Source organism: Sminthopsis crassicaudata, chromosome 4 (genome assembly GCF_048593235.1).
Source record: "Sminthopsis crassicaudata isolate SCR6 chromosome 4, ASM4859323v1, whole genome shotgun sequence".
In the NCBI taxonomy this organism is placed as follows: domain Eukaryota; kingdom Metazoa; phylum Chordata; class Mammalia; order Dasyuromorphia; family Dasyuridae; genus Sminthopsis; species Sminthopsis crassicaudata.
The window spans coordinates 188,087,897-188,105,576 of record NC_133620.1 but is presented as its reverse complement, the minus strand read 5'-3'; the positions used below and the strand labels follow the sequence as shown (position 1 = coordinate 188,105,576).

Genomic DNA, 17,680 nt, shown 5'->3' with positions numbered 1-17,680 from the left:
ATGATAATGGTGATAGTGGGCAACCTTGTTTCACTCCTGATCTTACAAGGAAAGGTTCCAGTTTATCGCCATTACATATGATGTTTACTGACGGTTTTAAATATATGTTCCTCATTATTTTAAGGAATAGTCCATTTATTCATATACTCTCAAGCGTTTTTAGTAGGAATGGATGTTGGATTTTATCAAATACTTTTTCTGCATCTATTAAGATGATCATATGTTTTTTTTATTAATTTGATTATTAATATGGTCAACTATACTAATAGTTTTGCTAATATAAAACTAACCCTGCATTCCTGGAATAAATCCAACTTGATCATAGTGTATTATACTGGGGATGATTTTTCTGAGTCTTTTTGCTAATATCTTATTTAAGATTTTAGCATCAATATTCATTAAGGAAATTGGTCTATAGTTTTCTTTCTCAGTTTTCGATCTACCTGGTTTAGGTATCAGTACAATGTCTATGTCATAAAAGGAATTTGGTAGGACTCCTTCAATCACTATTTTTTCAAATAGTTTATATAGTATTGGAGTTAGTTGTTCTTTAAATGTTTGGTAAAATTCACATGTAAATCCATCTGGTCCTGGGGATTTTTTTCTTAGGGAGTTGGCTAATAGCTTGTTCTATTTCTTTTTCTGAAATGGGACTATTTAGACTACTTCTGCTACTGTCATAAAGTTGAGCAAAGTAGCTCCTAACTATTGTTCTAATTTCCTCTTCATTAGTGGTGAGTTCTCCCTTTTCATTTTCAAGACTAACAATTTTCTTTTTCTTTTTCCTTTTTTTAAATCAGATTTACTAAGGGTTTGTTTATTTTGTTGTTTTTTTCATAGAACCAACTCTTAGTTTTATTAATTAATTCAATAGTTTTTTTTTTTAACTTTCAATTTTATTAATCTCACTTTTTATTTTTAGAATTTCAAGTTTCGTGTTTGTCTGGGGGGTTTTAATTTGTTCCTTTGCTAGTAATTTTAGTTGTAAGCCCAATTCATTGACCTTCTCTTTCTCTGTTTTATGCAAGTAGGCCTGTAGAGATATAAAACTTCCCCTTATTACTGCTTTGGCTGTATCCCACACATTTTGGTATGATGTCTCATTATTGTCATTTTCTCGGGTGAAGTTATTAATTATGTCTATGCTTTGCTGTTTTACCCAATCATTCTTTAGTATAAGATTATTTAGTTTCCGATTATTTTTGATCTATTTTCCCCTGGCTTTTTATTAAATGTAATTTTAATTGCATTGTTGTCTGAAAAGGATGCATTTACTATTTCTGCCTTACTGCACTTTTGATTTTGAGGTTTTTATGTCCTAATATATTATCAATTTTTGTATAGGTTCCATGAACTGCTGAGAAGAAAGTGTACTCCTTTCTGTCTCCATTTAGCTTTCACCAAAGATCTATCATATCAAACTTTTCTAGTATTCTATTTACTTCTTTGAGTTCTTTCTTATTTATTTTGTGGTTTGATGTATCTAATTCTGAGAGTGCAAGGTTGAGATCTCCCACTATTATAGTTTTGCTGTCTATGTCTTTTTGTAGCTCTCTTAATTTCTCTTTTAAGAATTTAGATGCTGAGAGACGGGCGGAGCCAAGATGGCAGAGAAGAAACACATGCCTCTGTGAACGTCCTCACTTCCTCACAACCAATTAGATAAATTAAGCCTCAAAATAAGCCCTGGACTGATAGATACCACAAGGACTGGAAGCATGACTTACCAGCTGAAGAGAATCTGGAGTTTCAACAGAAAAGGTCAGTCCCCAGGGGAGGAAGAAGAGAGGCCAGCACAGACGGCTCGGTGCTATCATACTCTGCCGATTGTGCTGGGAAGGGCTCTGTGATCAGAGAAGCCACTGAGATAAAGGAATCTGGCACAGGCTATTAGCTCTTCTCTGCTAATTATTTAGCAGTTCAGAAGAGAAAGCTAAAATACTTTAAAAACTCAGATTAGATTTTCCCCTGATCCTGGAGGTGACTCTGCAGATCTCGGCACCAGGGGGTATGGCCTCAGCTACCACCTGAGAATAGTTAAGAGATTGACAAGTGGGTGGATACGGCCCAAGGCAACACACACTGCCTAGTTTAGCTGGAGGGAGTGGAACTCAGCTCCAGGAAGTCCCAGAGAAGCGGAACCTTTGAACTAGGGACTGCGGTTTCTGGCAGACACTTCCAGTTTGAGCACAGGGGCTTTTTACGTCACCTGCTGCAGACATCCACGCCCCACCGGGACGCATAGGCTGGGCTTTGTGCTGCCTTTACTGGTCAGTCTCAACCTCAGGGAAGCCGCTAAAACACAGCGCCCTCAGGGCACAGCAGCGCTAATCACCTCTGAGGCAACCAAGACACCTCTGAGGCAACCAAGAATAAACTACCCAGCTAAGTTTAGCATCTTTTTCCATGGAAGAAGATGGTCATTCAATGAAACAGAGGAATTCTATATGTTTCTAAGAAAAAAACCAGACTTAAACAAAAAATTTGATCTACATTCACAAGACTGAAGAGAAACAGAAAAAGGTACACAGAACCCTTGAGAACTGTAACTCTGTTGTGGGTATATAAAAAGTACTCAAGGATAATTTGATTTTACTGATATAAAAGAAAAAAAGGGGGGTGTAGTAAAGGGAAGGAGGTCGGTTCAGAAAAAGGGGAAGGAATGATAAAAAGAGGGAAACTACAACCCAGGAAGAGGCATAGAAAATACACCATATCTGAGGGAACTTAGTGAGGGGGAGAATCATTGTGTGAATCTTACTCTCATCAGGAGAGGCTCAAAGAGTAAATAATTAACATATTTGTTTTTCAGAGAATTTTCTCTCACCTCATTAAAAGGGGGGAGAAGAAAAGGGAAAAGGAAAAGGAGAATAAGTGAAGGGACTTGGAGGGAGGGGGGAGGGATACTAAAAAAAAAAAAGAGGGAGGGTTGCGCGTCACAAGGGGGGTCTGTAAATTAAATATCGGGGAGGGGGATCAGGGGGGTCAAGGGAAAAAAGCATAATCTGGGGATAATATGATGGCAGGAAATACAGAATTATTAATTTTAACTGTAAATGTAAATGGGATGAACGCTCCCATCAAACGGAGACGGATAGCAGATTGGATCAAAAAGCAGAACCGTACAATATGTTGTCTAGAGGAAACACACTTAAAGTAGGGAGATACATACAGAGTAAAGGTAAAAGGTTGGAACAGAGCCTATTATGCTTCAGGTAAAGCCAAAAAAGCAGGGGTAGCTATCCTTATCTCAGATCAAGCAAAAGCAGAAGTAGATCTGGTTAAAAAAGATAAGGAAGGAAACTATATCCTGCTGAAAGGTAGCATAAATAATGAAGCCATATCAATACTAAACATATATGCACCAAGTGGTATAGCATCTAACTTTCTAAAGGAAAAGTTAAGAGAATTGCAAGAAGAAATAGACAGTAAAACTATAATAGTGGGAGATATCAACCTTGCACTCTCAGATTTAGACAAATCAAACCACAAAACAAACAAGAAAGAAATTTAAAAAGTAAATAAAACATTAGAAAAACTAGGTATGATAGACTTTGGAGAAAACTGAATGGCAATAGAAAGGAATATACTTTCTTCTCAGCAGTTCATGGATCCTATACAAAAATAGACCATATATTAGGACATAATGATCTCAAAATTAAATGTAGGAAGACAGAAATAATAAATGCCTTCTTCTCAGATCACAATGCAATAAAAGCCACATTCAGTAAGAAGTTAGGGGTAAAGTCATCCATTTCACTTAAGTTATCAAATTTATTGGCATAAAGTTGGGCAAAGTAACTCCTTATTATTTCTCTAATTTCCTCTTCATTGGTGGAAAGATCCCCCTTTTCATTTGTAAGACTATCAATTTGATTTTCCTCTTTCTTTTTTTTGATCAAATTTACCAAAGGTTTATCTATTTTATTGGCTTTTTCATAAAACCAACTCTTGGTTTTATTTATTAATTCAATAGTTTTTTTACTTTCAATTTTATTGATTTCTCCTTTTAATTTTTGTATTTCGAGTTTAATTTTTGGTTGGGGGTTTATAATTTGGTCTTTTTCTAGCCTTTTAAGTTGTAAGCCCAATTCGTTAATCTTCTCTTTCTCAATTTTCTTCAAATAAGCCTCTAAAGATATAAAATTTCCCCTTATTACTGCTTTAGCTGCATCCCAAAGATTTTGGTATGATGTCTCATCATTATCATTATCTTGGGTGAAATTGTTAATTGTTTCTATAATTTGCTCTTTCACCCAGTCATTCTTTAAGATGAGATTATTCAGTTTCCAATTACTTTTTGGTCTATTTACCCCTAACTTTTTACTGAATGTAGCTTTTATTGCATTGTGATCTGAGAAGAAGGCATTTATTATTTCTGCCTTCCTACATTTAATTTTGAGATCTTTATGTCCTAATATATGGTCAATTTTTGTATAGGATCCATGAACTGCTGAGAAGAAAGTATATTCCTTCCTATTGCCATTCAGTTTTCTCCAAAGGTCTATCATACCTAGTTTTTCTAATGTTCTATTTACTTTTTTAATTTCTTTCTTGTTTGTTTTGTGGTTTGATTTGTCTAAATCTGAGAGTGCAAGGTTGAGATCTCCCACTATTATAGTTTTACTGTCTATTTCTTCTTGCAGTTCTCTTAACTTTTCCTTTAGAAAGTTAGATGCTATACCACTTGGTGCATATATGTTTAGTATTGATATGGCTTCATTATTTATGCTACCTTTCAGCAGGATATAGTTTCCTTCCTTATCTTTTTTAAGGAGATCTACTTCTGCTTTTGCTTGATCTGAGATAAGGATAGCTACCCCTGCTTTTTTGGCTTTACCTGAAGCATAATAAGCTCTGTTCCAACCTTTTACCTTTACTCTGTATGTATCTCCCTGCTTTAAGTGTGTTTCCTGTAGACAACATATTGTAGGGTTCTGCTTTTTGATCCAATCTGCTATCCGTCTCCGTTTGATGGGATCGTTCATCCCATTTACATTTACAGTTAAAATTACTAATTCTGTATTTCCTGCCATCGTATTATCCCCAGATTATACTTTTTTCCCTTGACCCCCCTGATCCCCCTCCCCGATATTTAATTTACAGACCCCCCTTGTGACGCGCAACCCTCCCTCTTTTTTTTTTTTTTTTTAGGATCCCTCCCCCCTCCCTCCAAGTCCCTTCACTTATTCTCCTTTTCCTTTCCCCTTTTCCTCTCCCCCCTTTTAATGAGGTGAGAGAAAATTCTCTGAAAAACAAATATGTTAATTATTTACTCTTTGAGCCTCTTCTGATGAGAGTAAGATTCACACAATGATTCTCCCCCTCACTAAGTTCCCTCAGATATGGTGTATTTTCTATGTCTCTTCCTGGGATGTAGTTTCCCTCTTTTTATCACTCCTTCCCCTTTTTCTGAACCGACCTCCTTCCCTTTACCACACCCCCCTTTTTTTCTTTTATATCAGTAAAATCAAATTATCCTTGAGTATTTTTTATATACCCACAACAAAGTTACAGTTCTCAAGGGTTCTGTGTACCTTTTTCTGTTTCTCTTCAGTCTTGTGGATGTAGATCAAATTTTTTGTTTAAGTCTGGTTTTTTTCTTAGAAACATATAGAATTCCTCTGTTTCATTGAATGACCATCTTCTTCCATGGAAAAAGATGCTAAACTTAGCTGGGTAGTTCATTCTTGGTTGCAGTCCTTGATCTTTTGCCTTTCGGAATATCAGGTTCCAGGCCCTTCTATCTTTTAATGTGGAGGCAGCCAGATCTTGGGTGACCCTTATTGTGGCACCTTGGTATTTAAATTGTTTTTTTCTAGCTGCTTGCAGGATTTTCTCCTTTGTGTGGTAATTCTGCAGCTTAGCCACAATATTCCGTGGTGTTCTTTTTTTAGGGTCTATTTCAGAAGGAGTTCGATGAATTCTTTCCACATCTACTTTCCCTTCTGTTTCTATTATCTCTGGACAGTTCTCTTTGATAATTTCCTGTAAAATAGAATCTAGGCTCTTTTTTTGGTCATAGTTTTCTGGAAGTCCAATAATCCGCAGATTATCTCTCCTAGATCTATTTTCCAGGTCTATAGATTTTCCCAGTAAGTATTTGACGTTGTTCTCCAGTTTCTCATTTTTTTTGTTTTGTTTGACTGATTCTTGGGTTCTCTGTGAATCATTCATTTCTATTTGTTCCATCCTGACTTTTAAGGAGTTATTTTCTTCTTTCACAGTTTTTAGTTCTTTTTGTAAATGCCCAATTTCGTTTTTAAATGAATTATTTTGCTCTATTGAGTTTTTTTCCATTTCCCTAATTTTTTTTTTTTGAGAATTATTTTCTTTTTCCAATTCAGAAATTCTATTTTCTTGAGACTTTTTTATCTTTTCCAATTCAGATATCCTACTTTCCTGTGTTTTTTTAACCTTTTCTAATTCACTAATTTTGTTTCCCTGCATCTCCTGTGAATTCTTTATTTTTTCCAACTCCAATTTCAGGACATTGTTATTCTCTATTATAACTTCCCTTTCCTTGCCCCATTTTTCTTCGATCTCCCTCAATTTCTTAAGAGCTTCTTCTAGGAGAGAGTTATGTGATGGGGGGCAGGAATCGTTCCCCTTTAGGTTGTTATCTGATTCTCTGCTGTCAACTTCCTCGGGGTTGGACACCCGCTCTTTCTCTATATAGAAGGAATCTATGGTTTTTCTAGCTTTTTTGCTCATACTTAAAAAAAATCTTTTGGGGTCTGTCTCTGGGGTAGGAAATTATTTACTTCTTTACCAGCTTCCTCCCAGACGGGATGGATGCAGCGGCTCCTGAGCCTGAGCTAAAAGAGAGCTCTGGGAGAGAGTTCCCCACCCTCTCCCTGGGAGTGCCTCAGAGGTGATTAGCACTGCTGTGCTTCGAGGGCGTAGAATAGTGAAGACTGCAGGAAGCCCAGGCTATGTGTTCGGGTGGGGAGTGTTCCAAATCACTACTGATCAGAGAAATGCAAATTAAGACCACTCTGAGATACCACTACACACCTGTCAGATTGGCTAAGATGACAGGAACAAATAATGACAAATGTTGGAGGGGATGTGGGAAAACTGGGACACTAATACATTGCTGGTGGAGTTGTGAAAGAATCCAGCCATTCTGGAGAGCAATCTGGAATTATGCCCAAAAAGTTATCAAAATGTGCATACCCTTTGACCCAGCAGCGCTACTACTGGGATTATATCCCAAAGAAATACTAAAGAGCAGAAAGAGACATATATGTGCCAAAATGTTTGTGGCAGAACCAGAAGATCACTGTACACTTCAACAACAATGCTGTATGAGGATGTATTCTGATGGAAGTGGAAATCTTCAACATAGGGAAGATCCAACTCACTTCCAGTTGATCAATGATGGACAGAGGTAGCTGCACCCAGAGAAGAAACACTGGGAGGGGAATGAAAATTGTTAGCACTAATATCTGTCTGCCCAGGTTGCATGTACCTTCGGATTCTAATGTTTATTGTGCAACAAGAAAGTGATATTCGCACACATGTATTGTACCTAGACTATATTGTAACACATGTAAAATGTATGGTATTGCCTGTCGTCGGGGGGAGGGAATAGAGGGAGGGGGGGTAAATTGGAAAAATGAATACAAGGGATAATATTATAAAATATATATATATATATATATATATAAAATAAAAAAAAAAAAAAAAAAAAAAAAAACCTCTTTTATCAAAAAAAAAAAAAAAAAAAAAAAAAAAGAAGTTAGGGGTAAATAGACCAAAAAGTAATTGGAAACTGAATAATCTCATCTTAAAGAATGACTGGGTGAAAGAGCAAATTATAGAAACAATTAACAATTTCACCCAAGATAATGACAATGATGAGACATCATACCAAAATCTTTGGGATGCAGCTAAAGCAGTAATAAGTGGAAATTTTATCTTTTTAGAGGCTTATTTGAAGAAAATTGAGAAAGAGAAGATTAACGAATTGGGCTTACAACTTAAAAGGCTAGAAAAAGACCAAATTATAAACCCCCAACCAAAAATTAAACTTGAAATACAAAAATTAAAAGGAGAAATCAATAATATTGAAAGTAAAAAAACTATTGAATTAATAAATAAAACCAAGAGTTGGTTTTATGAAAAAGCCAATAAAATAGATAAACCTTTGGTAAATGTGATCAAAAAAAAGAAAGAGGAAAATCAAATTGATAGTCTTACAAATGAAAAGGGGGATCTTTCCACGAATGAAGAGGAAATTAGAGAAATAATAAGGAGTTACTTTGCCCAAATTTATGCCAATAAATTTGATAACGTAAGTTAAATGGATGACTTCCTCCAAAATATAGGCTCCCTAGATTAACAGAGGAGGAGATAAATTGCTTAAATAGTCCCATTTCAGAAAAAGAAATAGAACAAGCTATTAATCAACTCCCCAGGAAAAAATCCCCAGGGCCAGATGGATTCACATGTGAATTCTACCAAACATTTAAAGAACAATTAGCCCCAATGTTATATAAACTATTTGAAAAAATAGGGGATGAAGGAGTCCTACCAAACTCCTTTTATGACATAGACATGGTACTGATACCTAAACCAGGTAGATCGAAAACTGAGAAAGAAAATTATAGACCAATTGCCTTAATGAATATTGATGCTAAAATCTTAAATAAGATATCAGCAAAAAGACTTCAGATAATCATCTCCAGGATAATACACTATGATCAAGTTGGATTTATTCCAGGAATGCAGGGCTGGTTCAATATTAGGAAAACTATTAATATAATTGACCATATTAATAATCAAATTAATAAGAACCATATGATCATTTCAATAGATGCAGAAAAAGCATTTGACAAAATCCAACATGCATTCCTACTAAAAACTCTTGAGAGTATAGGAATAAATGGACTATTCCTTAGAATAATCAGGAGCATATATTTAAGACCTTCAGTAAGCATAATATGCAATAGAAATAAACTGCAACCTTTCCCAGTAAGATCAGGAGTGAAACAAGGTTGCCCACTATCACCATTACTATTCAATATAGTACTAGAAACGCTAGCCTCGGCAATAAGAGCCGAGAAAGAGATTCAAGGAATTAGAGTAGGAAATGAGGAAATTAAACTATCACTTTTTGCAGATGACATGATGGTATACTTAGAAAACCCCAAAGACTCTGCTAAAAAGCTACTAGAAATAATTCAAAATTTCAGCAAAGTGGCAGGATACAAAATAAATCCACATAAATCCTCGGCATTTTTATATATCACTAACAAAATGCAACAGCAAGAGATACAAAGAGAAATTCCATTCCAAACAAATGTTGAGAGTATAAAGTATTTGGGAATCCATCTACCAAAGAAAAGTCAGGAATTATATGAGAAAAATTACAAAACATTTGCCACAAAAATAAAATCAGATTTAAATAATTGGAAAGACATTCAGTGCTCTTGGATAGGCCGAGCAAATATAATAAAGATGACAATACTCCCCAAACTAATCTATTTATTTAGTGCTATACCACTCAGACTCCCAAGAAACTATTTCAATGACCTAGAAAAAATAACAACAAAATTCATATGGAAGAATAAAAGGTCGAGAATTGCAAGGGAACTAATGAAAAAAAACTCAGAGGAAGGTGGTCTAAGTGTACCTGATCTAAAGCTATATTATATAGCAGCAGTCACCAAAACCATTTGGTATTGGCTAAGAAATAGATCAGTAGATCAGTGGAACAGATAAGATACAAAGGACAAAAAAGGGTACATATATAGCAACCTAATCTTTGACAAACCCAAAGATACCAACATTAGGGATAAAAATTCAATATTCGGAAAAAACTGTTGGGAAATTAGTATGGCAGAAATTGGATATGGATCCACACTTAACACCTTATACCAAGATAAGATCAAAATGGGTCCATGATTTAGGCATAAAGAGGGAGATAATAAATAGATTAGAGGAACAAAGGATCATCTACCTCTCAGACTTGTGGAGGAGGAAGGAATTTATGACCAGAGGAGAACTAGAGTTCATTATTGATCACAAAATAGAAGATTTTGATTACATCAAACTAAAAAGTTTCTGTACAAATAATACTAATGCAAACAAGATTAGAAGGGAAGTAACAAATTGGGAAAATATTTTTAAAAACAAAGGTTCTGACAAAGGTCTCATTTCCAAAACATATAGAGAACTGACCCTAATTTATAAGAAACCGAACCATTCCCCAATTGATAAATGGTCAAAGGATATGAACAGACAATTCTCAGAGGAAGAAATTGAAACTATATCCACTCACATGAAAGAGTGTTCCAAATCACTATTGATCAGAGAAATGCAAATTAAGACAACTCTGTGATACCACTACACACCTGTCAGATTGGCTAAGATGACAGGAACAAATAATGATGAATGTTGGAGGGGATGTGGGGAAACTGGGACACTAATACATTGCTGGTGGAGTTGTGAAAGAATCCAGCCATTCTGGAGAGCAATCTGGAATTATTCCCAAAAAGTTATCAAACTGTGCATACCATTTGACCCAGCAGCACTACTACTGGGCTTATATCCCAAAGAAATACTAAAGAGCGGAAAGAGACATATATGTGACAAAATGTTTGTGGCAGCTCTTTTTGTAGTAGCTAGAAACTGGAAGATGAATGGATGTCCATCAGTTGGAGAATGGTTGGGTAAATTATGGTATATGAAGGTTATGGAATATTATTGCTCTGTAAGAAATGACCAGCAGGAGGAATACAGAGAGGCCTGGAGAGACTTAAATCAACTGATGCTGAGTGAAATGAGCAGAACCAGAAGATCACTGTACACTTCAGCAACAATACTGTATGAGAATGTATTCTGATGGAAGTGGAAATCTTCAACATAAAGAAAAACCAACTCACTTCCAGTTGATCAATGATGGACAGAGGTAGCTACACCCAGAGAAGAAACACTGGGAAGTGAATGCAAATTGTTAGCACTAATATCTGTCTGCCCAGGTTACATGTACCTTCGGAATCTAAAGTTTATTGTGCAACAAGAAAATGATATTCACACACATGTATTGTATCTAGACTATATTGTAACACATGTAAAATGTATGGGATTGCCTGTCATCGGGCGGAGGGAATAGAGGGAGGGGAGGATAATTTGGAAAAATGAATACAAGGGATAATATTGTAAAAAATATATATATAATAAAAAATTATTAAGTTAAAAAAAAAGAATTTATATGCTGCACCACTTGGTGCATATATGTTTAATATTGATACTGCTTCATTATTTATGCTACCCTTTAGCAGGATATAATGCCCTTCCTTATCTCTTTTAATTAGATGAATTTTTGTTTTTGCTTGATCTGAGATGAAGATGACTACCCCTGCTTTTTTGGCTTCACCTGAAGCATAGTAGATTCTGCTCCACCCTTTTACTTTTATTTTGAATGTATCACCATGTTTCAGGTGTGTTTCCTGTAAACAACATATAATAAGATTCTGGATTTTAATCTAGTCTGCTAACTGCTTCCTCTTTATGAGGGAGTTTACCCCATTCACATTTATGGTTAGAATGACTAATTCTATATTGCTTGCCATTTTGTTAACCTCTGCTTATGCTTTTTTTCCTTTCATTTCCTCTTACCCCCCTACCCAGTACTAAACTTGTGAACACCACTTGCTTTTCACAGCCCCCCCTTTTTAGTACCCTCCCCCACCTTAAAGTTCCTCCCCTATTTTACCCTTTTTCCTCACAATTTCTGTATTCCCTTCCCCTTAGCTTACTCTTTCCCTCTCACTTTTCAATGAAGTGGAAGAAGTTTCATTATAAATCGAATATGTCTATTGATACACACTATGTTCATCCCCCTCCTTTCCCTCAGATATAATAGGGTACCTTTGCCTCTTCATGAGATGTAGTATCACCACTTTACCCTTTTTTATGATATAATTTCCTTTCCACCTCTAGTTTCTAGGATAAATTATACATGTGTTCTTTACATATCTTTATGGCAGAAAAAATAATTCTCAAGATTTCTTTTTATCTTTTTAGAAATCTCTTGAGTTCGGTATTTGAAGATCAAACATTTTGTGTAGATCTGGCTTTTTCATCAAGAATAGATGGAATTACCCAGCAGCGCTACTACTGGGATTATATCCCAAAGAAATACTAAAGAGCGGAAGGAGACATATATGTGCCAAAATGTTTGTGGCAGCTCTTTTTGTTGTAGCTAGAAACTGGAAGATGAATGGATGTCCATCAGTTGGAGAATGGTTGGGTAAATTGTGGTATATGAAGGTTATGGAATATTATTGCTCTGTAAGAAATGACCAGCAGGAGGAATACAGAGAGGCCTGGAGAGACTTAAATCAACTGATGCTGAGTGAAATGAGCAGAACCAGAAGATCACTGTACACTTCAACAACAATACTGTATGAGGATGTATTCTGATGGAAGTGGAAATCTTCAACATAAAGAAAAACCAACTCACTTCCAGTTGATCAATGATGGACAGAGGTTGCTACACCAGAGAAGAAACACTGGGAAGTGAATGTAAATTGTTAGCACTAATATCTGTCTGCCCAGGTTACATGTACCTTAGGAATCTAAAGTTTATTGTGCAACAAGAAAATGGTATTTGCACACATGTATTGTACCTAGACTATATTGTAACACATGTAAAATGTATGGGATTGCCTGTCATCGGGGGCAGGGAATAGAGGGAGGGGGGGATAATTTGGAAAAATGAATACAAGGGATAATATTATAAAAAATATATATATAATAAAAAAATAAAAAAAAAAAAAAAAGAATAGATGGAATTCATTTATTTCATTAAATGTCCATCTTCTTCCCTGGAAAATGATGCTCATTTTGCTGGGTAAGTTATTCTTGGCTGCATACCAAGTTACTTAGCCTTTTGGAATATTATATTCCAGGCCCTAAATTTGCTGCTCCTGGCTTGCTGCCAAGATGGAGTATCTGAACTGGGGTAAAAGTCTTTTCTTAGAAACTGCAGAGATCGTGCCCCTCCCCCCTCTGGTCTGAGCTGTGTGAGCTTCCTGCCTCTCTCTTGCTGCCTCCCCTCAGTCTGTACCCAGTCTCTTTGTCCGCTCCCCGAGCAAACACAGACCTTCTCTTGCAAATTTCAAGGATGTCTTCTGTTAATGATTATTTGTGAGTTTCTTTTCCGGTCAAGCATTAACGCCAAGGCTTGTCATGAAGTAAGTCCTGAGAGAAAACCATGGAGCTCAAGCAGCTGTCTGTCTCCACGCCGCCATCTTGGCCAGAAGTCCTGTCAAGTGATTTTTCAGAACTTTTCAACTCCTACCTTCTATCCCACTTGATGAGCTCCCATGATTTTTGATTGTCTAAAGTATTAAATATGAACTCCTCTATTTGGCATTTAGAGTTCTTCAACACTTGACCTTTTTCTGCCTTTCCTGTCTTCTCACACTTCACTTTTCTCCTTTGACTTTATGATCAAGCTCTATTGGCCTATTTGATATTCTTTCAACCTAACATTCCATCTTTCATATAAGTGTATTTGCATTGGAGGTCTCTCAGTGATCTAGTTCTTCACCTCTGAATTGGGGATTTCTTGGCTTCTCTAAGACTGAACTCAAGCCTCACTTTTTTGCAGAAGGTTTTTTTTTTTTTTCTGATCCTGTCAACCTCTAGTTTCTTCTTTCAATTTATCTTTTATCTACTTTGAAATTGTCTTGCATGTACTTAGTTATATGCATGTTATCTCCTTCATTTGCCACAAGCCTTTAAAATTAGGACTGGTTTTTTTTGCCATTATTTGTATATCTAATAGATGATTTATAGTAAAAATATGATAAATGCTAGTTAGTTTGATATACTGCTGAATTGACTGCTATTGTTGGTGGGAAAGCATGGTGTAGAAGAGAGGTTTCAAAAAATGATCCTCAACCCTCCCATAACCAAATTATTTGGGAAATATTTTTCAAATCAAATATAAATCTCATAAAACATATATAATGTTAATGTCCATTTTTCGAAGTCAATAGATGTCAAGGATTCTTTTAAAAATTCATTGTTTTTATTTTCCCCAGCTATATATATATATATATATATATATATATATATATATATATATATATTTTTTTTTTTTTTTTTGGTTATATATATGCACTTCACTCTTGTTGTTGTTGTTGTTGTTGTTTGTTTAGGAAATTGGAGTTAAGTAACTTGCCATGGTTTAATAGCTAGAAAGTGTTAAATATCTGAGGCTGAATTTAAAGTCAAGTCCTACTGACTCCAGGACTGGTACTCTATTCACTGCACCATATAGCTGCCCTACATTCATTTTTTTTTTTACATTTTCTATATGAATATGTTGAGAGAGGAAATTAGTAAGAGGAAAATTCATTAGGAAAAAAAAAAAGAAATAAAAAACAGGGGGGGGGGGAACATCATGTGTTGATCTCCATAATCCCCTCTCTGGATATGGATAGTATTTTCAATCCAAAGTTTATTGGGATTGTCTTGGATCACTGAATCATTGAGAAGAACCAAATCTATGACAGTTGATCATTGCACAATCCTGCTGTTTCTGTGTACATTTTGATGGTTCCTGACAAGGATTCTTATGTATGTTTTTTTTTTTGGGGGGGGGACCTTGTTTCTTTTTGAGTTTTACACTATTGATGTAGAAAAGTAGTTCTGTCAAAATGGCACTTGTCATCTTTGAGCGGATTGGTACATAGGAATGAAGTTTCTTGCTTTTATTAATTGTATCATAACATTTTTTATGGTGCCAGAAGAAGCAGTCTCATAAAACAAGGATCAATATTGTGTAATTGTTATATTTCAGCATTATAAAGCAATTTCAAGAAATTATGAGAAAGCTGTCTGCTCAATGAGTGAAAAGTATTTGGTGAAATTTATGGGAATATGTGGAAAGTAGACAGACAGAATGAGGAGATATGGACAAATTGCAATCTGCATCACTGGAAGAAGTATTCATATTGATAAACTCATAAATCCCTGTAGAATTGGAGTATCTTTTGTTTAATAAAGGACAATTTAAAAATATTTTCATTTATGGTGAACTTTAATTAATACAATAGCAATTTGAATGGTGAACATCCATTGATGTTGTCATAAATTTTCCTCTTTTATACTAAAGGAAATTGGTTTGCTACTGCATAGAACATGCAGAAGTAAGACATAGTGATTATATTAAATTATTTTCTTATTGAAAATAAATACCGCAGCTTACCATGCAAGATGATCTATTTGTAGGTAGACCTTCCATTGAGGAAGAATAAATAAGAAACATAGATAATTTTTATGCATATAGGATATTAAATGAAGCAGGAACTAGATCAAAGAATGAAAGCCCAAGATTATAGGTGATTATAATGACCAGGTGTATCCTTCTTAATTTCCATTGCCTGATGCCTACTAATTTGCTAGCAAACTAAAAAGTGGAGGTAAATTTCTCTTTATATTTCTACCGTGTTTAAAGGAATATAACTTAGCCTGCATCAGCCATTGTTGAAGTGTTATGATTTCAATATTAATTCATACATAAGAAAAGATAAATAAAATTTTGGTGGAAATTTCAAGGATTTGATCATATGAGCAGAAAGTTGATATGAAAATTTTGGTGTTAATGTTAATAGATGTAATCATTAAAATAATGCTGAATTTCCTTATCATTTTCTATATGTTTTCAATATATCTTTCTTGAACAGTCATATGTCCTGAAAAGATTCTCAGTTGATGGTAAGCAAAAGTTGTTATACTCATTTGTGTTGATTTGCAAATGGATATATTAGTTATTGATAATTTAATAACTTTTGTTAATCTTGATCTCTCTCTTTAATGAAATAATCTTTATTTAGTGAGATTTTTCTACAATTTATTTTGATAGGAAAATTTTAGTTGTAAAAGAAGTTTACTGAATTCTTCATTTCTGCTCTATCATTACCATCAATTATGATACAATTGGGGAAAAGCAAACAACAAAAATAGAAAAAGCTATTCATCAACAATCTAATATTGAAAAAGTCAAATTGGAAAAATATGAGAAATTATTTTTGAAAATATTTGAAATATGTGGAAAAACAAAGTAGAAAAAGATTGGCAAAAGTCTTAATTTTCAAGTATTTGGAGTGCTATTATTTGGAAAACAGAAGAGACATTTTGCTTGGCTCTAAATGGGCAAACTAGAAACAGTGGATACAAATTACAGTGATGTTATAATATGGAAGAACTTCTTTAAAATGATATGTATCAATAAAAGAAATAAGATGCTTTAACAGTGACATCCAAGTATATGGAAGCCTGCAGTAGGAACCTAATGGTTGAAATTATATAGGTGATTTAACCTTCATATAATGATTTGACTGGAAGATATCCAACAATTTCATAACAATAATTTATGATCCCACAAATGTAAGTCAATATGTGAATACATTTCATGTTCATCGCTAGTCACAGATAAGAAAACCAAAGGAACTATCAATGCTTCATTACCTGTACCTGTGTGTACCTTCATTACCTTCATTTGTAGTGAGCTGCCGTCTCCAGAAGCTGCTGGATCCCTCTCTGGGAAGAGATCTGCTGTGTCTACTCAAATCTTTCAGACAGATTCTTCCTGTAGTGAACTCCAGTAGTTGTCTCCAGGCAGTTGCTGTTAACTCTTGTCCAGAGAAGTGACTTCCCTTCCTGCAGAGAGCTGCGTCAAGCCAGATGTAGTGCAGAGTCTTCTTCTTGAATCCTGGCTCTGAATCTCCTCCAGCTCTTATCCTTCTCCAGGCAGACTGACTTTCCAGGCCCACTGTTGCCTCTTTTTATCCTCCCAGAGAATGGGCGTGGGATAATGCAAGGGCTTCTGGGAAGAACTACTTCAGCCAATGAGCTTGCTCCTTCTATCAAGTCAACCTGAGTTCTCACCTTGTAATTGTCCAGACAACCTGAATTCTCACCTTGTCACTCTCCAGACAACCTGAGTTCTCACCTAGTAATCCTAATATTCATTCATAGCTAAAGAGGAGAACAGTGATTGGATAATTCAAAAACTCATTTGATATGATTTCATAATATGTTATGTAAGTTTAGATAACCATTTATACCCTTTCTTAGCTCTCAGCTGGTAATCACTGTAAATGCACATTTTCCTCCGCAATTTCTAGAAATATTTAAGCACAGTCTGTGATACTGAGAAGGAATTCTTACATTACCTGAGAGATTGAATGATGACTTGCTTTCTAATATTCTTCATGTTCTAAAATCCAATCTCAGAAAAGTCAAATGTCCCCTGAGAATCCCAGTGGATAAGAAAACTAGCCTATAATTGCAAATAACTTTAGAGGACTGGCATTTGATTAAAATGCTCTGGATTCAAATTTATATTGGCAATGTGAACTTGGAAAGTAATCTACTTTCAATTAATCTGTCATTACTCTAGAAAACTCCCTAAATCTATACATCGTGGGACAGCTTAAGATTCACATCAATGGAAGAAGCTTCTTCTCTGGAAATTCTCTACAATTATCTTAATATACTTGGTCAAGTGTGTATGTATGTGTGTGTGTGTGTGTGTGTGTATGTGTGTGTATACACACACATATACATATATTATATGTGTATATATGGATATATGTATATATGTATACATGCACACATTCATTACCACACCAATCAAAATTAATATTACTTT

At 35.1% G+C, this 17,680-nt stretch overlaps 1 long non-coding RNA gene across 1 annotated transcript in view; it reads left to right on the top strand.

Annotated features, from left to right (window-relative positions):
• Window positions 1-12,635, top strand: part of LOC141541211 (uncharacterized) — a 106,337-nt gene extending 93,702 nt beyond the window's left edge. The window contains exons 5-6 of the long non-coding RNA XR_012481687.1: window positions 1,573-1,761; window positions 12,037-12,635. This is a non-coding gene — a long non-coding RNA (uncharacterized LOC141541211). The remainder of the gene's footprint in view (window positions 1-1,572; window positions 1,762-12,036) is intronic.
• The last annotated feature ends 5,045 nt before the right edge of the window (window positions 12,636-17,680 follow it).